This window comes from Balaenoptera acutorostrata, chromosome 9, assembly GCF_949987535.1.
Source record: "Balaenoptera acutorostrata chromosome 9, mBalAcu1.1, whole genome shotgun sequence".
Classification (NCBI taxonomy): domain Eukaryota; kingdom Metazoa; phylum Chordata; class Mammalia; order Artiodactyla; family Balaenopteridae; genus Balaenoptera; species Balaenoptera acutorostrata.
Window position 1 is genome coordinate 105129498 of NC_080072.1, and position 23851 is coordinate 105153348.

The window sequence follows — 23851 nt, forward strand, 5'->3', positions numbered from 1 at the left end:
TCTAGATGATGTGTTAGGTAATAAGATTAATATAGTTGTTAATAAGGCCAATGCCTTGCTCAGACCTTACCAAATGGAACAAACTTACCCTGGCCATGATGAAAGACACCCTCATGGGGTTTGGTTTAGATTGCATTTTCGTAACAAGGAAATAAGAACTGAAGGAGAAACTCGTTTCCATGAAATATATTCTAATGTACACAAACACTGAGGAAAAAGCAAAATAAGAAAAATTTAGAAATCTAAGAAAAAATATCTTTGCTGCAAACAAACTTGAATCAATGCTGGTTGAGCACTGGACCTCCTTCAGGATGATTTTTATATTATATGACCTGCTGAATTATGAGTTTCCTAGAGACCTGGAACATAGTGATACTAGTTTCCAAGTACCTCTTCCATCTTTAAACTTGGCTGCATAAATTAACTGAAGGGGTCTAGATTTCTCATGAGGCCTGCTTTGTTCAAGCTGGTGATGGGAATTAGGTCAGACACGGCTTCATCAAAGCTGTCACAGCACCATGTCTGTGCACCAAGCACTGAGAATGGGACTCTTCAAGCACGTTCATAAGTTGGCACACAAGTCAATCACAGATTCCTGTGCAGTTAGTACGCAATCCCCACAAACAGATTGAGAAACCTAAAAATAAGTAAAAATGCACATTGGTCTGTAGAAAGAAAACTTGCATTCCCGGAAGCTTTGATAGACAGATAAAATCAAAGAAATGATCAAGATACAATGTCTTGATGAAGTGAAAACAGAAAAAGAAATCAATTAAGACTGGGATATCTTTCTAAACACAGCACAATACAGCATGAAGTTTTAGTGCAACTGGAGAGCCTGAGACGCACTTTTAGCATTGGGCCCAGTCTGTCCACCAGAAATGCAGCAAAGCTTGTTGGAACAACTCTGCTGGGCTGCATGTGTATCAAGCAAGAGCAGCTGCTTCGTGACATTATATTGGGCAACAGTAAACAGGATGGTCCAAAGAAAGGATTCAAGGACACACTGATACAGGAAACACACACACACATATACAATACACACAGATACCACTGGAAAGCCGTAGCAGCAGATAGACCCAACCCGGAAGACAGATAAACTTATTCTAACGATGCTCCTCTTTGCAAAACTTTTCTGAAAATCCTTTGTTAATCATTTTCAGTGTCCATGTATAAACAAGGTATAAAAATAATCTCATTAGGTTATAATTACACCTGATTTTTAACCCCATATAGTCTTAACTCTATCAGCATCACCCAAGTCATTCATTAACGGTTATTTCCAAAAAACTCAAGAACACCAAAATTTTTTTTAAAGTGCCATAAGCAGTAAAGATAATTCCAAGAGAACCCCAAATTACTCAGTACAATAACAGCAATGTGAGATTAAATATACAGCTTCCTGAAGAGACAGGCTTCTTTAAAGACACAATTCTCATTTAAATATTTAAGTTCTGATCTATTTCTTAAATATTTCATATCACACTATACTCATGTCATAGCTGACATTTGTAGAATACATGTTAGATGTTGATAGATACATGTACCTTGTAAGCTGGAATTTTAAGGACTTATTGGCTTCTATGCACAACTTTAGGAGTTTTTGTTTTGTTGGTGAGATTTAGAAGAGAATTAAAACTTTATTCTTTACGTAATGAAGATGATTAATTTAGGGCTTAAAATTATAAGAATGCTGTGGGTTGGATCCTTAGCTTAATTTTCTAAAATCTCTTCATTCAACCCTTTTTCTAAGACAAATTATGAGTGGAGTTGGAAGCTGTAGCCTAAAAACACAAAAAGCAGTTTCTTGTTCATTTATACCAGAAGAATGTATTGAGTACATATATTCAAGGTAGCTGGGAGAAAAGATGGGCGGAGGGGAGATAACGTAGAAGTAGAATAAGATAACAGAGACCAGACCTCGACCTCATTTCTTAATCTCTGAATCTTTAACTCTTGAACTACATATAAACAATAGCATTTAAAACTTTTTTGAGGTATAAAAAAGTTTCCAAAAGTGACAGGAGTCTGAATTTTTTAAATAACCTATTTTTAAATATTTAGTAAGTATATTTTAAATATATATATTTTAAAATTAATAGTTGGTGGTCTACAGTGATGTATTTCTTTTTCCTAGAGAATGTTAGTCAGTTAGAACATTTACTAATTTAATGTGGCTTAGGTTCTGTCTGCAAGTGGGGAGGAAAAAAACCCACAATTTTTTCCCCAGCTTTAGGATTCTATGACAAACATTCTACAAGTGCTGTGTTTAAATGAAAAATCACTTAAAAGCTTGTATGCACCTCTTACACTAGGTTTTGCCTCATCTTTGGCAGACTCCAAAAATGACTGAACTAACGAAAGAGGAAACGGGGAATAAAAACAGCAAAGGTATCCAAAATCAACAAAATTTCAGCTCTAAAAATTAAGGCAAAAGCATATAGTTCAGCACGTCAGTTTGCAAGCAAAAAAAGAGACTGTTCGTGTTCACTCTTATTAAAAAAAAAAAAAAAAAAGCCAAGTTGAAAGAGAAGCAGGAGACTAGTTTATGATTTCACTGTAAGAACTTAGAGAGGCGGCCCCTTTACTTTGTCTTCAGGTAAAGAAACTGGAGAAATTTCCCTAGCAAACTTTCCTGCTTTGTGAAAGGGTCACCCACTATCTTACAGTCAAATTATCTGTGAGGTTTTCACAGAATTCTTCAACCACTGCTAGAAACATGTACACGATGGAAAAGACAGGCCTTCTCATGAAAACTCAGGGTTTATCTTAGAAAAGAACCAGTGGTTATGAAGCAAACAACACCAGCAATTTGAAAACTACTTAGTTATCAAGCTTTCCAAGAATTTACATTTAAAACATTTCATAACTCCACATAATCATCTTCTTTTTCTCTCCCCAGCTTCCCTGCCAACCTGAGTAAGTACTTAAGAGGAAAGGCCCAGATGGCAGGTGTGGGCGTTCCAAAACATCAGATATTATTTTGTTTATTTGAATTATATTCTTTGCTTGAACAGCCTCAGGGTACAAATAAAACATACTAGTAATTAAAATAACCAACAGCAGGACTAATAAAACATCTAAAAAGCAGCTTTTATATATAGAGAGACTTTTTAGGTGTTTGCCTCCTGACCTCAGTATACGGAACAATGAAGGTACACTTAAAACTAAGTGAGGCATTTCCATTTCTGTTGGGGAAGGATAAAAGCCAACTTAAGTCTGTGGTCAGAGAGAGAATCCTACTCAATACTGATGCATCATAAACACGTGGGCATAAATCTTACAGATGCAAAAACATCTAGCATGAGACACGGCAAAGAAGCCATATCCAATTTGGATAATTGTACACTGATAGTTTACTAAATTTAATCTACAGCAATGGTTCCCAGACTTTTCAATTTCAATAACCAGGAATAGCTAAAAATAAAACAAACACCAATATGTCCCATGTAAGAGTGCCAACCATTTACCAAGTTAAAAAAAAAAAGAAAGAAAAGAAGAGAAGAACTGCCATCTACGATCATAGTTTCATTGGATCAGAACAAAATGTAGGCCAAAAGGTAATTTCAGAATAAATTTAGCTTTAGGAAGTAATCACTACATGTCTTTTGGTTGGCTGTTTCTCATTTTACTCCAAACAAATATAAAGTTATAAACCACGCTGGTTTGAAGAGCAATGTTGAGAAACAACCTAAAGACTTAAGTTTTCACTGCCTTAATTCAGTAGATTATGTTATAAAAGCTCATCACCAACATTTGGTTATAAAATAGGCTGAATCACATGTCCCTTAATGGAGCATTAAACACAGATATCCCTTAGCTTTTCATCCTGAATGACAACCAACAAATTTCCCAAAAGGAGTGTTTTCACTCTTCGTAGTACTGACAGGTTTCTGCCACTCAAAAAGACCCCCTGGGCTTCCCTGGCGGCGCAGTGGTTGAGAATCTGCCTGCCAATGCAGGGGACATGGGTTCGAGCCCTGGTCTGGGAAAATCCCACATGCTGCGGGGCAGCTAAGCCCGTGCGCCACAACTACTGAGCCTGCGCGTCTGGAGCTTGTGCTCCGCTACGAGAGGCCGCGACAGTGAGAGACCCGCGCACCGCGATGAAGAGTGGCCCCCGCTCGTCGCAACTAGAGAAAGCCCTCGCACAGAAACGAAGACCCAACACAGCCAAAAATAAAAATAAATAAATAAATAAATAAAATTAAAAAAAAAAAAAGACCCCCTGCTCCCAATGCCACCTTTACTTTTCATTATTAACATTCCTCTCCAAAACAGGCCAAACTTTTAGACCTTATTGGGAAACTGTTGTTTCAAAGGCGGGAACCTTTTTCCATACATCCCTACATTCAACTCACAAAATTCCCGTCATCCCCTTGCTTTCTCTGTAGATTATTCTTAAATGTACTTCTTTCCTCATACAGTAACGGCCTTGATGTTCATTTTAATCTGACTGCTCCTGAGTAAAAATTGTAGCCAAGGAGGAGTCATGCAGAGAAAGTACAGAATTTGGTTTTACCTGATGCATTATAGTGTGAAAAAAAAGAACTAGGCTAGATATTTATATCTAAAGACTTAAGACATAAATGTAAAAAATTTCTACCGGACCTGGATTAAACACTAGTTTGTCAGTTCCGTGAGGGAAGGGAACCATGTCTAATGTGCTCACCACTGTATATCCAACACCCGGGACGTATCCTGCACAAAATGAGTGCTTAATGAATGTCGATAAATGAATAAACGTACACTGAGAGAAACGCAGCAACGGTTCCTAGGAATTACGACATGTCTTAACACACTACTAATTTAATATGTTTAAAAACATTCTAGTAAACCAAAAGAGAAATGATTGGAACGGTCTAACACTCTAAAACAGATGTTGAAGAGAATCAGCGCTAAAGCTTTATGATCTGTCTGCTGAGTTTATTTGGTCTTCTACAGAAGCGAACACTCATTTACTTACCTTTTATGATGTCAATTTTTAAAAATCAATAGCTAATAGTTATATAACGTACAATTTGACAGGTACTGAAGCCAAATGACTATCAAAGCACATGATGTAGCAGTACAGAAAAGCCATACACAAAAATGAAAAGAGTTCAAATAATGGATGTTATCAAGAGGTCCTTTTAAATCTAAGAGGAAAAAAAGGTACTAGAGCTAACACCAGAAGCCCTGTTACTTTGCTCACAAACAGCAATGACTCGGCAGTCAGCAAAATATTCATCTTAAGCATTCTAAAGGCATAGGACCAACAGTGGGTAAATGGAAATCTTACTTTTAGGATCGTCATAAGGATTTGTAGCTAAAACAAATACAGCAGACTGTCTTCATACACTTATGAGAGATCAGTGTTACAGACTAAAATGTCAGGTTTTTAATTGTACATAGTCATGTTTCCTGCAATGGGATATGAACTTTTGTATAGTCAAAATCATGTAACCAAAATCCTACCACACAATGCTATTTCTAAATAGGAAGATAACTCTCTAGGAAACGGTTCAAATATACTTAAAGAGTACTGGCCAAATTAACTGGGTCAAACCACAAAGAGTTTTATAAATTTATAAATTTCCCTAAAACCATCAAGTCAATCTGTCTCACATCTTGTCAACACTTTTTTTTAGGTCCCGAATTTGGTAAATAAATACCTAAGGAAAACCACATACATTTTTTAAAGCAATCTGCTGCAACGCTAATTTGATTTATACATACACGTCAGGTAGATTAGTCATTCTCTGTCAGTATCAGGCAATATCAACTTGCTAATTTATTCACGTAAATAAATAAGTTTGTCTTTAGGATAACTAATAATAAAACTAGGATTTTAAAAATATTGTACAAGTATTGAAATCAGAGCTACCAGAGAAAGATTCAAATGTTTTAGCCAGTACATCTCAGTCACCTTTTTGTCCCAGCACAAGAGAGTAATGATACATTCCCCGTGGTAATCCCAGGTCATTTGGAAATGATTTTAGGAAGCAGGTCTCTACATGCAGTGTGAAAAACCTTACCAAAGAATTCTGAAACTCTTTGCCACCTTTGCCTCTTGCTTTCACTAGGCAGAAAATTGCTTTGTGTAGAAATACATACATTTATAGATAGATACAATACAGATACATACATACATACATATATATATATATATATATGCATCTTAACAAACATCTGTCTTTTTTTTTTTTGCTTGCACCACAAGGCTTGCAGGATCTTAGTTCCCCGACCAGGGACTGAACCTGGGCCCTGGCAGTGAAAGTGCCGAGTCCTAACCACTGGACCACCAGGGAATTCCCCAAACATCTGTCTTATGAGATTAATTATTCCAAAGAATAATGACAGCTACCAATTATTAAGTTCATGGGTGAAAGAGTTTACATATATCATCACCCATCCTCACAACAACCTTAAAGATAAGTATTATTTCCATTTACAAAGTAGGAAACAGAAATGAAGAAAGTTCAGATAGTTTCCCAAGATTCCACAACTAATAAATGACAGAGGTGAGACCTGAACCCAGCGAGAGCCCAGGACAAGCCCAGGCCTCTGCTTCACCCATTCTACATGCAGCTTCTTGAATAAAAGGAAAGCCTTGAGTACAGGTCTCTTTATGCCCATTTAATTCACTGTGAATCTATAGCCACTTCTCACTCTGGAAGGATTCTTAAACCTACCAGGTTTTAGTTCTTTTTCTCTATTTTAGTTTTAATCTACAGATGAATTTTTGAAGGTATGAAAATTGTTTGTTTTTTTTATTTCACTGTGTTTCTGCACTGCTGAAACTTAAATTATTGTAAGGTTACTCTGGCTCATTGGCCAGAAAATGAAGACATGACACAAGATTTCAGTACCCAATGTACATTTGTGTTTTGGGATCATATCTATGACATGTGAAGGTCAAATGATGTTACAGAATACTATACAAAGAAAGTTTTTGAAACAGGTGAAAATAAAAAGTAGGAGTTGTAAATCATCTTCTAGCTCATGGCAGCATAAGCGTGCCAAACTTGAAAAGCATATGACATAGCAGATGGTATAACACAACATTAGGAACACATGTATAACAAAGATCCCACATTACTATGGCTTATCAACAATAAGCAAATATTAATGCATACATGCACTTCATCAAATGGGTTTTTTAATTTTTTTCAGTATTATATATCAGGGTGAACTTTTAAAGTGACTGGCCCACAAAATAGTGGACCAGTAGTTAATAACAAGCCGTTATTAAGAAGAAAAAATAATGTTAAACATGCTTAAAATAAAAAGAATCAAATCAGAGTACAAATAAGCGAAAGCAATCAAATACAAAGGTTAAAGTAAAAGAAACTGATCCAGTATGGAGTCAGATTTGTTCTTCCCTATTACACACTGAGTTTCTGCAATGGACCAGGCATTGTAATAGACATTACAGAAACAAGGATATTCCCTGTCCTCAAGGATCTTCCCTTCTGGTTTGCGAGGAAATGCCGTGTGGCTGACAGGGTCTTGGTGCTCTGGCCAGGTGTCAGGCCTGAGCCTCTGAGGTGGGAGAGCCAAGTTCAGGACACCGGACCACCAGAGACCTCCAAGCCCCACATAATATCAATTGGTGAGAGCTCTCCCAGAGATCTCCGTCTCAATACTAAGACCCAGCTTCACTCAATGACCAGCAAGATCCAGTGCTGGACACCCCATGCCAAACAACTAGCAAGACAGGAACACAACCCCACCCATTAGCATAGAGGCTGCCTAAAATCATAATAAGTTCACAGACACCCCAAAACACACCACCGGACGTGGTCCTGCCCACCAGAAATAGAAGAACCATCCTCATCCACCAGAACACACGTACCAGTCCCCTCCACCAGGAAGCCTACACAACCCACTGAAACAACCTTATCCACTGGGGGCAGACACCAAAAACAATGGGAACTACGAACCTGCAGGCTGTGAAAAGGAGACCTCAAACACAGTAAATTAAGCAAAATGAGAAGACAGAGAAGTATGCGGCAGATGAAGAAGCAAGGTAAAAACCAACCAGACCAAAGAAATGAAGAGGAAATAGACAATCTACCTAAAAAAGAATTCAGAATAATGATAGTAAAGATGATCCAAAATCTTGGAAATAGAATGGAGAAAATACAAGAAACGTTTAACAAGGACCTAGAAGAACTAAAGAGCAAACAAACAATGATGAACAACACAATAAATTAAATTTAAAAATCACTAGAAGGAATCAATAGCAGAATAACTGGGGCAGAAGAACAGATAAGTGACCTGGAAGATAGAACAGTGGAAATAACTACTGCAGAGCAGAAAAAAGAAAAAAGAATGAAAAGAATTGAGGACAAGCTCAGAGACCTCTGGGACAACATTAAACGCACCAACATTCGAATTATAGGGGTCCCAGAAGAAGAAGAGAAAAAGAAAGGGACTGAGAAAATATTTGAAGATATTATAGTTGAAAACTTCCCTAACACGGGAAAGGAAATAGTCAATCAAGTCCAGGAAGCACAGAGAGTCCCATACAGGATACATCCAAGGAGAAACACGCCAAGACACATATTAAGCAAACTATCAAAAATTAAATACAAAGAAAAAATATTAAAAGCAGCAAAGGAAAAACAACAAATAACATACAAGGGAATCCCCATAAGGTTAACAGCTGATCTTTCAGCAGAAACTCTGCAAAACAGAAGGGAGTGGCAGGACATATTTAAAGTGATGAAAGGGAAAAACCTACAACCAACATTACTCTACCCAGCAAAGATCTCATTCAGATTTGACGGAGAAATTAAAAACTTTACAGACAAGCAAAAGCTAAGAGAATTCAGCACCACCAAACCGGTTTTACAACAAACGCTAAAGGAACTTCACTAGGCAGGAAACACAAGAGAAGGAAAAGACCTACAATAACAAACCCAAAACAATTAAGAAAATGGTAATAGGAACATACATATCAATAATTACCTTAAATATAAATGGATTAAATGCTCCAATCAAAAGACACAGACTGGCTGAATGGATACAAAAACAAGACCCATATATATACTGCCTACAAGAGACCCACTTCAGACCTAGGGACACATACAGACTGAAAGTGAGGGGATGGAAAAAGATATTCCGTGCAAATGGAAATCAAAAGAAAGCTGGAGTAGCAATTCTCATATCAGAAAAAATAGACTTTAAAATAAAGACTATTACAAGAGACAAAGAAGGACACTACATAACGATCAAGGGATCAATCCAAGAAGATATAACAATTGTAAATATTTATGCACCCAGCATAGGAGCACCTCAATACATAAGGCAAATGCTAACAGCCATACAAGGAGAAATAGACAGTAACACAATAATAGTAGGGGACTTCAACACCCCACTTTCACCAATGGACAGATCATCCAAAATGAAAATAAATAAGGAAACACAAGCTTTAAATGACACATTAAACAAGATGGACTTAATTGATATTTATAGGACATTCCATCCAAACACAACAGAATACACTTTCTTCCCAAGTGCTCATGGAACATTCTCCAGGATAGATCATATCTTGAGTCACAAATCAAGCCTTGGTAAATTTAAGAAAATTGAAATCATATCATGTATCTTTTCCAACCACAATGCTATGAGATGAGATATCAATTACAGGAGAAAAACTGTAAAAAATACAAACACATGGATGCTAAGCAATACACTACTAACTAACCAAGAGATCACTGAAGAAATCAAAGAGGAAATCAAAAAACACCTAGATACAAATGACAATGAAGAAACAAACACCCAAAACCTATGGGATGCAGCAAAAGCAGTTCTAAGAGGGAAGTTTATAGCAATACGATCCCACCTCAAGAAACAAGAAAAATCTCAAATAAACAACCTAATCTTACACCTAAAGCAATTAGAGAAAGAAGAACAAAAACACCCCAAAGTTAGCAGAAGGAAAGAAATCATAAAGATCAGATCAGAGATAAATGAAAAAGAAATGAAGGAAATGATAGCAAAGATCAATAAAACTAAAAGCTGGTTCTTTGAGAAGATAAACAAAATTGATCAACCATTAGCCAGACTCATCAAGAAAAAAAGGGAGAAGACTCAAATCGACAGAATTAGAAATGAAAAAGGAGAAGTAACAACTGATACTGCAGAAATACAAAGGATCATGAGAGATTACTACAAGTGACTATATGCCAATAAAATGGACAACCTGGAAGAGATGGACAAATTCTTAGAAAAGCACAAACTTCTGAGACTGAACCAGGAAGAAATAGAAAATATAAACAGACAAATCACAAGCACTGAAATTGAAAGTGTGATTAAAAATCTTCCAACAAACAAAAGCCCAGGACCAGATGGCTTCACAGGTGAATTCTATTAAACATTTAGAGAAGAGCTAACACCTATCCTTCTCAAACTCTTCCAAAATATTGCAGAGGGAGGAACACTCCCCAACTCATTCTACGAGGCCACCATCACCCTGATACCAAAACCAGACAAAGACGTCACAAAGAGAGAAAACTACTGGCCAATATCACTGATGAACATAGATGCAAAAATCCTCAACAAAATACTAGCAAACAGAATCCAACAGCACATTAAAAGGATCATACACCATGATCAAGTGGGGTTTACCCCAGGAATGCAAGGATTCTTCAATATACGCAAATCAATCAATGTGATATACCATATTAACAAATTGAGGGGGAAAAACCATATGATCGTCTCAATAGATGCAGAAAAATCCTTCGACAAAATTCAATACCCATTTATAGTAAAAAATGTCCAAAAAGTAGGCATAGAGGGAACTTACCTCAAAATAATAAAGGCCATATATGACAAACCCACAGCCAACATCGTTCTCAATGGTGAAAAACTGAAACCATTTCCTCTAAGATCAGGAACAAGACAAGGTTGTCCACTCTGACCACTATTATTCCACATAGGTTTGGAAGTTTTAGCCACAGCAATAAGAGAAGAAAAGGAAATAAAAGGAATCCATATTGGAAAAGAAGAAGTAAAACTGTCACTGTTTGCAGATGACATGATATTAAACAGAGAATCCTAAATATGCTACCAGAAAACTACTACAGCTAATCAATGAATTTGGTAAAGTAGCAGGATACAAAATTAATGCACAGAAATCTCTTGCATTCCTATACACTAATGATGAAAAATCTGAAAGAGAAACTAAGGAAACACTCCCATTTACCATTGCAACAAAAAGAATAAAATACCTAGGAATAAACCTACCTAAGGAGACAAAAGACCTGTATGCAGAAAACTATAAAACGCTAATGAAAGAAATTAAATATGATACCAACAGATGGAGAGATATACTGTGTTCTTGGATTGGAAGACTCAACATTGTGAAAATGATACTACCCAAAGCAATCTACAGATTCAATGCAATCCCTATCAAACTACCAATGGCATTTTTCAAAGAACTGGAACAAAAAATTTTACAATTTGTATGGAAACACAAAAGACCCCGAATAGCCAAAGCAATCTTGAGAAAGAAAAACGGAGCTGGAGGAGTCAGGCTCCCAGACTTCAGACTATACTACAAAGCTACAGTAATCAAGACAGTATGGTACTGGCATACAGAAATATAGATCAATGGAACAGGACAGAAAGCCCAGAGATAAACCCATGCACATATGGTCACCTTATCTTTGATAAAGAGAGCAAGAGTATACAATGGAGAAAAGACAGCCTCTTCAATAAGTGGTGCTGGGAAAACTGGACAGCTACATGTAAAAGAATGAAATTAGAACACTCCCTAACACCATACACAAAAATAAACTCATAAATGATTAAAGAGGGCTCCCCTGGTGGTGCAGTGGTTAAGAATCTGCCTGCCAATGCAGGGGACACGGGTTCGAGCCCTGGTCCAGGAAGATCCCACATGCCTCGGAGCAACTAAGCCCATGCACCACAACTACTGAACCTGTGCTCTAGAGCCCGCAAGCCACAACTACTGTAGCCTGCACACCTAGAGCCCATGCTCCACAACCAAAGAAGCCACCACAATGAGAAGCCCACACACCACAACCAAGAGTAGCCCCTGCTCGCCCCAGTTAGAGAAAGGCCGCACATAGCAATGAAGACCCAACACAGCCAGAATAAATAAATAAAATAAATTAATTTTAAAAAAATGGACTAAAGACCTAAATGTAAGGCCAGACACTATAAAACTCTTAGAGGAAAACACAGGCAGAATACTCTATGACATAAATCACAGCAAGATCCTTTTTGACCCACCTTCTAGGGAAATGGAAATAAAAACAAAAATAAACAAATGGGACCTAATGAAACTTAAAAGCTTTTGCACAGCAAAGGAAACCATAAACAAGATGAAAAGACAACCACCAGAATGGGAGAAAATATTTGCAAACGAAGCAACTGACAAAGGATTAATCTCCAAAATATACAAGCAGCTCATGCAGCTCAATATCAAAAAAACAAAAAACCCAATCCAAAAATGGTCAGAAGACCTAAATAGACATTTCTCCAAAGAAGATATACAGATTGCCAACAAACACATGAAAGGATGCTCAACATCACTAACCATTAGAGAAATACAAATCAAAACCACAATGAGGTATCACCTCACACCGGTCAGAATGGCCATCATCAAAAAATCTACAAACAATAAATGCTGGACAGGGTGTGAAGAAAAGGGAACCCTCTTGCACTGTTGGTGGGAATGTAAATTGATACAGCCACTATGGAGAACAGTATGGGGGTTCCTAAAAAACTAAAAATGGAACTACCATATGACCCAGCAATCCCACTACTGGGCATATACCCTGAGAAAACCATAATTCAAAAAGAGTCATGTACCACAACGTTCATTGCAGCACTAGTTACAATAGCCAAGACATGGAAGCAACCTAAAAGTCCATCGACAGATGAATGGATAAAGAAGATGTGGCACATATATACCATGGAATATTACTCAGGCATAAAAAGAAACGAAATTGAGTTATTTGTAGTGAGGTGGATGGACCTAGAGTCTGTCATACAGAGTGAAGTAAGTCAGAAAGAGAAAAACAAATACCGTATGCTAACACATATATATGGAATCTAAAACAAAAAAAAGGTTCTGAAGAACCTAGGGGCAGGACAGGAGTAAAGACACAGACGTAGAGAATGGACTTGAGGACACCGGGAGGGGGAAGGGTAAGCTGGGACAAAGTGAGAGAGCAGCATTGACATATATACACTACCAAATGTAAAATAGATAGCTAGTGGGAAGCAGCCGCATAGCATAGGGAGACCAGCTCGGTGCTTTGTGACCACCTAGAGGGGTGGGATAGGGAGGGTGGGAGGGAGACGCAAGAGGGAGGGGATATGGGGATATATGTGTACGTATAGCTGATTCACTTTGCTATACAGCAGAAACTAACACAACAATGTAAAGCAATTATACTCCAATAAAGATGTTTAAAAAAAAAGAATCAAATCAAACAGACACGTGAAATATGAAATAAGCAAAAATATCTTCCTACTATTAAACTCAATACTGACAACATAAAAATCAATTTTTTAAGATTTAACATTTCTGAATTATATTGGTTTTGTCACAATTTGCAAATTTAGTTTTATAAGAAGTTTGCATCTAGTTTATTTGTACATAATTAAATGAGATTCATAATAAAATTATTTCATCAACATTGGGGTTTATGAGAATTTTTCCCTTTGAAGAAGTCACACATTATTCAAGTTTTAGTGTTTACCCCTTTTTAGCAAAATATAGGACATTATCATCTCGGTTAAGACATTATGTTAACTAATCAAACGCAAAGCTATTTCCTTGATCACACACATCTTTGCAAATCTCAACTGAGAATGGGTGTGACAGGACAAGAATTATAGTTTCAAATACTAGATTCACATTCCCCAAAATCAAAAAGTTTAAAAGAATCTTGTAAATGCTACCCAATTCCATAGCCACCAAGGCCACTACTTTAAGAAAACTCATAAATGCAATTCAACCAAGCTTTATTCTCTACTTTATAGGCCCCAGATGGAATATCTTAAAAATCTGTGCATTTTAGAGTTGCGGTACAATGTTTTCTCCTGCAAACACGCTCATGATTGCTACAAAACTTACTGTGCTGAAAACCCAGATTCCAGTGATAAAAATACAATAATGAGGCCAACCTGTAGGGTAGAAGAAACAGATGAATTCTCAAAACTTTCCTTAAAAAATATTTAAAACAACAACAACAACAACAAAGTAAGACAAACATCTCCTTCCTGAAGCATTATTACTGTCACTGCTGATGACAGAAAGGAACTGCAGGACAAAGAGCCAACAGTCAGCTGGAAAGGGGTGCATGCAGCCCCACCTGTCATGTTCTGACTCAACAACTCCTGGCTCCAGTTCTTTGGATCCCCCTCCACTGCTAAATCTCAATCTTCAACAGTCACTTGAGGGCTTATCCTGGCCAGCGAGAAACACACCGGGGGCGGCTGGGGTGGAGCTGGCAGTATGCAGAACTGGCCTTTCTCCAAGTCAAAGACTGGCATCTGATGATCCGATATCTATTCTTTTTCTTCTTTTGAAATAACGTGGGAATGGTACTTTATTGGTGGTCTTCAAGGCTACCAATCCCAGTTAAGTGTTTATCTGCTCTGATCATACCTAAGCCCAAGAAAAAATAGGAAAACTGGAAGAACAGACGTAAGAGTCAAACTCATTATTTAAGTACATATACATCAAAGTTCTAGAAAGCACTGGGATTTCCCACAGATAGCAACATTTGTACTTTTGGTGGAAAATTATCAAGAAGAGTTATCAAAGGGTTCCAATAATAGACATCCCTTGCTTTTAAGAAGAAAAGCAAACTTATGTCAGTAAGTCTAGGTATGAAGTACATCTCATACCTAAAAATAAATTTTATTTTCCTGGTACTAAAGTATGTTTCTATTGAGTCTAGGGAGATGAGAAGGAGAAAGGGGAGATCTCAAAGAAACAAAATTGAAATTTAGGGTGAGAAAGTTAAGATGGTGTTCAGCTGTTTGGGGATATGGGAATTCATCCAAAGGTTCCCCCATCAGCTATTACATTAGTCACCTAACCTAACCAGTCTCTGTGATGGGAGCCAAGTCCTAACCAACTCAAGAACAACAACATATAATCAATTTTAGCTTATTCCCACACTTAGAGCCCCACAGAGTTTAATCCCTACTCATCTTACATTTGACAGTGTCTAATTCAGCTACATCGCAATAATATTTTGTCACTGTCGCTGACCTAACAGCCATGGAAGCAGCAACAGCAATCGCTTACATTCAAGAAGCACCTACCAAGTGCCAATCACTCTGTGAGGACTCACTGAGGTGATCCCAGAGCCTAATGAGGTGCCATTCCCATTATACAGATGAGGAAACTAAGGCACACAGAGGCTATGTCACTAGAAGACGGTGGAGTCTGGCTTTGACGCCAGGCACTCCGACTCCAGAGTTTACCCCAGTCTAAACCTGTATGATCCACAGCCTGAAAACTCCCAGGTTAAGAAAATCCATTTACAGGGCTTCCCTGGTGGCGCAGTGGTTGAGAGTCTGCCTGCCAATGCGGGGGACACGGGTTCGGGCCCTGGTCTGGGAGGATCCCACGTGCCGCGGAGCGGCTGGGCCAGTGGGCCACGGCTGCTGGGCCTGCGCGTCTGGAGCCTGTGCTCCGCAACGGGGGAGGCCGCGACGGTAAGGGGCCCGCGCACCGCGATGGAGAGTGGCCCCCGCTTGCCGCAGCTGGAGAAAGCCCTCGCACAGAAACAAAGACCCAACATAGCCATAGATAAATAAATAAATAAAGTTTAAAAAAAGAAAAAAGAAAATCCATTTACAGAAAACGAATTCATTCTCAACTCAATCGTTTCACTAATCTGGAAATTCCTTATGCTCAATTTACTTAAAATAAGGCGGAGAGAGTTCTTCTGGTCCTATACCCATTTATACTAAGTAGCGTATGAATGATAAAAAAACAAGAAATGATCTTCTTTGGTTGGACGCAGGACTATATGTAGACTAATGATTTAAAGTGTTGCCAAGAACACCTGGCACATTCCAGTCACACACAAGAATCTATCTGTTGGTAATGAGAATGAGATAAGGAACAAATAATGTAGCAAAGGTCAGCAGCAACACTCAATGATATGCTATTACAAGGGTCCAAATCATGATTGTATAGTGAGAAAGCAGGGGGTTGAAATGCCTTAGGTTAAAGCCAAAGATTTGCAAATAACTCAATTTCATTAGAAAATAAAGAGGAAAATTCCTTACAGGTTAAAAATTCCACTAGACTAAAGAATATATAACATCCGGGACCTCCCTGGAGGTCCAGTGGTTAAGAATTCCACAGGGGACGCGGGTTCGATCCCTGGTCAGGGAACAAAGATCCCACATGCCACAGGGCAACTAAGCCTGCAGGCCACAACTACTGAGCCCGCATGCCTCAACTAGATAGAAGCCTGCACGCCGCAACAAAGATCCCACGAGCCGCAACTAAGACCCGACGCAGCCAAAAAAATAAATAAATTTAAAATAAATTTTTAAAAAAAGAATATATAACATCAAAGAAAACCATAAGAAAGATGTTATGATACGAAGCAAGATCTCTAAAATTTCAAGAATTTAATCCTGTAGAAGCTAAATTAACCTGCTGACCTAAAAATATTATTTTAAAGCCATTTAATTATAACATTAAAAATAGCATACAAATTAATACATATTAACCACTACAGATAAAACTACATTATAGACTTGGCTTATACGTGGCAATTAGAGATCTGAACAGTATTCATTCTTGTTCTGTTTTTCTCCTTTCAAAAAAAAAAAAAAACTTACAGACAAGCCTCATCAATCATCAAGAGAGCCTGGCTCTGATATTATATGAGCTGTGTCAACCTTAATCAAATTGCTTGCCAGATCGTAGATAAGTAATGACTTGCTTAGGTTAAGCAAGGCCAGAGTTTTCCTTCTGTAGTATATACATCTCCAGAGTGAAAATAAACAGCCTCACACCTCTTACTGGGCGCTGGACTCTGCACTCTTACAACTCAGCCTTCACTCCGGCCCAAGAGGAGGGGCAAGATTTGCCTTTAAGAATATTATTTTTCTTTCTTTCCTTCTCAATCTGGTCATCAAAACTACTCTTAAACTATCTCATTAAACAGCTAATGAGTATTTTGATCTACACTGAAAGAACACATGAGCTATCTTTAAATGCTGTAGCACTAACATTTGTTGTAGCCAATATGATACAATGATACAAAATGAAAAAGAAATAGCTAACGATTGACAAAAGCGATACTAGAGGAATCACTTAAAGTTGCAAAGCTTGTATTCATTTTCTAACATACCCAAGAAAGTCAGGTTAAGTGTTGACATCATCTGTCACGCTTTGGACACAGGGGCACCGTGGAACAAATGTTAAGAGAAAGTGCGTTCAATTTGATTTTATATTTATTCCACGAGCAAAGACACAAATGTAAAATGAGATTTACTTCTAAAAAGCCCCCTTTGCTATTTTCCTTACTGTCATACAATTCGAAAGGGCTTTCAAACTTCACTTTCAGCTGGAATACACTGTTAAAGAATTTCTAAGTATCAAGTACCAGCCTTAAAGATATGTGTTAGAAAGCAAGGATCCCTGTGGCTAGGAAAAAAAAAAAAAATGAAAAGACCTCTTTAAAGAGGAAAGAGTTTAAAAATACAAGACATCTGGGAGTCAATTTTACCTTGGGCAAAATTCACTTCACTATCTCAATATTTTCCATTAGGTCAATAGAATCTAGAATGCAGAGTTTGTGGTTTACAAATGTCAAAGACAAAAACAAAACAAAACAAAACAGGGAATTCCCTGGTGGTCCAGCGGTTAGGACTCGGTGCTTTCACTGTTCTGGACCTGGGTTCTATCCCTAGTGGTAGAACTAAGATCCCACAAGCCACGCGATGTGGCCAAAACCAAAAACCTTAGAATTTAAGAATGTGCAATTATAACTTAAGCTTTAAAAAGAAAGGGACTTCCCTGGTGGTCCAGTGTTAAGAATCCATCTTGCAATGCAGGGGACACCAGTTCAATAGCTGGTCAGGGAACTAAGATCCCACATGCCACGGGGCAACTAAGCCCGCACGCCACAACTAGAGAGAAGCCCTCACACTGCAACGAAGAACCAGTGCGCCTCAACGAAAGATCCCGCGTGCTGCAACTAAGAACCAATGCAGCCATTAAATAAATAGATACTTTAAAAAAAGCTTAAAAAGAAAGACTATAGTTTCAAATATTAGGCAGAGATATTTTAAAGATCACCCAACTTTGAACTACATTAAAACTCTTGTACGTGAAACCAATGCTCGATCATTATTGTCTTCATGATTTCCATTCTCATGAAAATTTTACCATTTCATACATTATTGTAAACAGAAAAAAAAAACTTGTAAAACACTCTGCAAAGTACAAAGGACTCTATAATATTATTTAAGAAATGATGACAATTAGAAATAAAGGATAGGAGGGCTTCCCTGGTGGCGCAGTGGTTGGGAATCCGCCTGCCAATGCAGGGGACACGGGTTCGTGCCCTGGTCCGGGAGGATCCCACATGCTGCAGAGTAACTAAGCCCGTGAGCCACAACTACTGAGCCCGCGTGCTGCAACTACTGAAGCCTGCGCACCTAGATCCTTTGCTCCGCGACAAGAGAAGCCACCACAATGAGCACCCACTGCAACGAAGAGTAGCCCCCACTCGCCGCAACTAGAGAAAGCCCACGCGCAGCAACGAAGACCCAACGCAGCCAAAAATAAAAATAAATAAATAAATAAAATTAAAAAAGAAATAAAGGATAGGAGAAAACTATTTCATATATGGAATAAAAAGAACCACAAGACAGGAGTTGTAACTGAACTAGCAACTCCTCAGCTAGGAGCCGAGTGAGCATGGGGAGGGTCCTGGTTCCTTCTGTGCCTGTCTGTGCATGCAATGCCAGACAGGACAGTCTTTCCTTTCCCAATCCTCTGGAAGCATCATTCTGATAAGTCTGCAGGGCACTCAAACAGACAAGGGCCCTGCTTTGCCTAAGCAATACTTCACTCCTTTGTCACCATATTATTTATCGTTAAATTGCCCAAGTACACCTGTAGTACAGTCCCTCTAGGTGAATCAGGCACAAAAGATGCTAGTATTTCTCAGTAAATTAGAAAGGACTTTTACAAGCGAGTGGGGACTCTGTTTGCCTAGGAAATGTCAAGTGAAGGGATTCTTTTTCCAGAAAACTCACATTCCAACATGAAGGGAGAAAAAATTCTTAATTGCACAAATGAAAAACTCAAAACTCAAGTCTCTCATTCTTAGTCGTTGAAGGCCTCGGGAGTTTAATATGTGGTGCCTGTTAATTTGATTCCATGACCAGCTGACATCTACAATCACAACTAATTAAGTATTCTGTGTATGTGTACAACACCCAGCTGAGAAAACATGAATCTGATCAAGGGTTAAAGTCTTCGTTCTACAAGGCCAATCGTTTCCTTATCTTTTTCCTAATAATCTACCTATCTGGAAGAGAAATCCCAAAAGAAGTAAAACACTGACAATTTTTCTTTAAAACAATTTCTACTGTTATTTTCCTGTGGGGTGGGATATAGCCTGGACTTCCTAGGCTCACATTTAGAAACCCACTTTGGGAGTTAGATATAAGACTCTTATTAACATTATTAAGATGTATCTAGTCAAATCCCTGAGCTAAAATTTATTTGATGCTGCAAAAAATATCAAATCTCTGCACAAGCTGTACTGTATGATTAAAAACCCCACCGCGGCTGCTGTCACAGTGACAAATGTGTAATTATTTTAAGACCTAACCACTGTGACAATAGCTCTTTTAAAATGCATCCTTAAACACAAAAGAAATGACAAATAATGACAATTTCATTTCCTAACCTAACAGGAGACCACAGTTAACAACCCAACTTAGAATGACTCAAAATTGGCTTTAGTTAGCCATGGGGTTAAAAGAAAATCTTTAGCTCTAAAATGTATGATGAAAATTATATGAAAGAGCTTATATAGGTCTACAGTCAAAACATGAATAACTTAATGACTAGAGCTTGGAATTAGGAACTCAGGGTAGAAGTTTGGTCTTTTTGTATTTGTTTTAATCTCAAAAAGGACTCAACCATAGTAAAGGAAGTGTGCCTGATAGTCAATAAATAGAAATCAAAAGAAACGATTTAGCGATCAGAACCAATTCTAATCAGATCATAATATGACTTGAAAATATGTTCTTCAGTTGAAGTAAATATGCAGAATTAGGTTTAAAAGCTACTTTAACCCATCAGTACTATAATCCTCCTTACTGTAGAACAAATCTTAAAATTTCATTTTGGAAGAACATCCAAGACTTAATGGAAGAAACAATAAAATGGCCTTGTTTTAAAAAGTGATCACAGTAAGAAGAACCCAAAAGGTAAATTATGGGCACAACACAATGGTAAGACCAGTGTGGTTCTACTCAGGAGTTTTAATAATCTATTAAGAATCATAAAAATATCTTCTCAGGATTTAGCAGTCCCAAGATCTACTGGAACAACTGCTCAGATGCATGGAAACCAAATTGAAATCCTGGTGCATGAGTTGTCATTAAATCACAGCAATATCTAAAAGCCTTATTAGCCTAATTTCACAACAGGAGTGAACAGGCCAGAAGGAAACACTAGTTTAAATCAAACGATGTTACTTTACTGGTGTTTATAAAGAAGAATAAATAGCACCTTTCCTACAAAATTGTACAACCCCATTCATAATCACATTTAGACATTCCCCCTCACATGACCATTTTAACAGCCAATTAACAAACGTTTTCAGTATATTGCAAGCTATGTAACACCAACCCAAATAATGAAGCTTAACTCCACTTCATAGATGGGGATTCCTCATACCCACTCTCACAACCTCATATTCACCAATCTGGGAGGAAGTCTACTGAAATAGAGATGAGTGATTAAACAGTACATCTGTTCCAGCTGAAACTATGTTCACTCCTTCTTATTGCCTGTTATTCACTGTGCTATTTTGCTGCACACACGCCCTGAGGCCAAAACCATGAAAATAAGCCAAAATAAATGGGCAAGAAAAATCTTATCCTTAGCTTAGGATGCTATTTTTCTTTTTATTGTAATAAAAGAGGCTGCCAAATTCTGATGTCACTACAGTAATTTCACGGCCTGATAAAAGTAGTATTTTATCCATTAGACATTCATCCCCCTTGCCAATTTCACCTCCAATCAGGCAGTGTGTACAATTACTCACTAAACAGACTTCAAATGATAGTAAAATAGAAAATACTAATTACTGTTATTCTGATACCTAAAAAGCCAATAACTGTCAGAAATTTCCCTGGCAAGAGACAGAAGGCAGAATGTACTTTTTAATACCTAGATATCCAGGAAAACTTCTCTAATACTGCATATTTAAAAAACAGACAAAACATGACATCAGCTCTCTGGGCACAAACTAATGTAGCACAGAATGAAAATATGCATTTTAAATATGTAAGATGTTTGGCCAGCATTCCAGTAATAATGTGACAATAGATGTCCTAGTATCTTCAATATTTAACTATTTTTTTATCTAAAGCTTTTTTAACCTTCATTACTTGAAGCTGTGATATGCCTGAACTTGACATGCAGAGTCACTGATTTCACTGGATTTTTTCTTTAACATCTTTATTGGAGTATAATTGCTTTACAATGGTGTGTTAGTTTCTGCTTTATAAGAGCAGAATTGTGTGTTGAAATCATTCATGGGTCTAGAGATGACAGTTTAGCATCTCACTATTCAGTGTGGTCCACCCAGTGTCATCAACATGAGTTGGAATCTTGTTTGAAAGGGAGAATCTTGGGATTCACCCACAACCTACGAAATCAAAATCTGCATTTTAACATCCCCCCCACCCCGCCCCAAGAAATTCAAATGCACATTAAAGTTTGAGAAGCACTGCTTTAGGACTCATACGTTCGGGACATTTGGGTTTAGTATTCGTTAGGCATAGTGCAAGGAAAGGGGTGAGAGGGGATACATACAAGGGAAAATCACATTGTCTCTCCTTAGGGATTAAGATAAGGATGAGACAGACACACACAAAATGATGACACAACATCAGCACCACGAGAGACATGTTCCCAGCCTGCAAGAGAAAAAGCAAGGTATAGTCAAGGAATGCAAGGTAGGTGGAGGATGGCAGAAGCACCAGGTAGGTAAAGACCCCTGTGTGCCCCTGTGTGCCTGTGTGGGTTTTAATAAGGGAGTCAGGGCCTCTGAAGAAACTGATGTTAAGGAGAGCAGTCACACGATCAGTTTTATGTTTTTGGAAGATCATTACTCTGACAAAATGTAGAAAAATGGATGAAGTGGAAGCGGGGAAAACCAAGAGTGGAGACAAGGGAGGTGAGGTGGCAGCAGTTTAATAAGGAGTCACGAAGATATTTCTTTTGTCTCACATTTTGTCTCATCTTCTCTGATCCCCTTCCCAAAATTCGAAAAGGAAGTTGGAAGGGTAAGGTAATGGTGACAGAGAAAAGAGAGAGCCACTTAGAGGTTACAAGAGGCTTCAGACGGTTGTATGGGTATACATCAATACAAAACAGACAAAACTCATTATACTTTTCTGCTTCATAAAATAGACAAAATATTATTTTGGTGATTCAGGATTCTATACTCCCTTCAATCATTCTAAATAGCAATTATTAGTATAAATTATTAACATATATCTAAAGATATAAGATGTGTACCTGGTTATAGTAAATAACTATGGACTCCAGAAAAGATCCTGAATACAGCTTTGTTGCTTGGATAAGTCACTCATATCAGCCTTTCTCCCCCCGTGAGTTATTTCTCTCTTGAAATTCAAGTGTGGAAAAATTGGGGTGGAGGAGAGAAGGTAGAGAGACAAGAGATACGTTTATTAATTTTTACTTTACATATAATTTGCTGTAGGAGTGCATAAATAACTTGGCCAACAGAAGGGCTTCAAGTAAATTCAGGTGTGTACCTACCTAAAAAGGTAGCAAATACTATACTTGTAAAGTGGTTTCACTTCTGATACTGATAGAATATTGGAAAGGTCCCTGTTCTCTCTTTAAGTAAAAAAGAAAGAATATTTGACATTTACTTGTTAGTGATAAACTAAATTACATTTAACGTGAAAAGGGTCAACAAGAAGAGGCATTCCTCAACTTTAAACTAGGGAAAATTTGAGAAAATTTAGTTATCCAGTGGTCGTTTGGAACTTTTTTTACACATTTTCTCCCTCCAAAATTAGGTATGGTAGTCCCCCCCTTATCCACAGGGGATGCATTCCAAGACCCCCAGTGGATGTCTGAAGCTGTGGATAGTACTGAACCTTATTTATACTATGTTTTTTCCAACACATACATATCTATAATAAAGTTTAATTTATAAATTAGACACAGTAAGAGAGTAACAATAAAAAAACAATTTCAACAACATGCTGTAATAAAAGTTACATGAATGTGGTCTCTCTCTCTCAAAATATCTTATTGTGCTGTGAGATGACAAAACACCCACCGGATGAGATGAAGTGAGGTGAGTGACATCGACATTGTGACGTAGCGTTAGGCTACTATTGACCTTCTGATGATACGTCAGCAGGATCATCGAGCCATGACGAAGTGAATGGCTGGATGTCAGGAGCAGAACAATGTTGAGGGTTTGGGGATCTCGGGAGGGATGGCATGGGATTTCATTACACTACTGAGAACAGTGCACAACTTAAAACTTATAAATCATTTCTTTCTGGAACTTTCCGTTTCATATTTTTGGACTGCTGTTGACCTCAGGAGAAT

The 23851-nt window shown here is 37.8% G+C and overlaps 1 protein-coding gene across 8 annotated transcripts in view; it reads right to left on the reverse strand.

The window, feature by feature from the left end:
• CDON (cell adhesion associated, oncogene regulated) overlaps nucleotides 1-23851 on the reverse strand; it is a 102570-nt gene that overhangs the window by 71622 nt on the left and 7097 nt on the right. The window contains exon 1 of one of the 8 annotated variants that reach the window (XM_007183393.2): nucleotides 22778-22872. The exons of the other annotated variants lie outside the window; for them this stretch is intronic. The gene's annotated coding sequence lies outside the window, so the exon portion shown is untranslated. Of the gene's footprint in view, nucleotides 1-22777; nucleotides 22873-23851 lie in introns of those variants that run through there. 8 annotated transcript variants of the gene reach the window in all.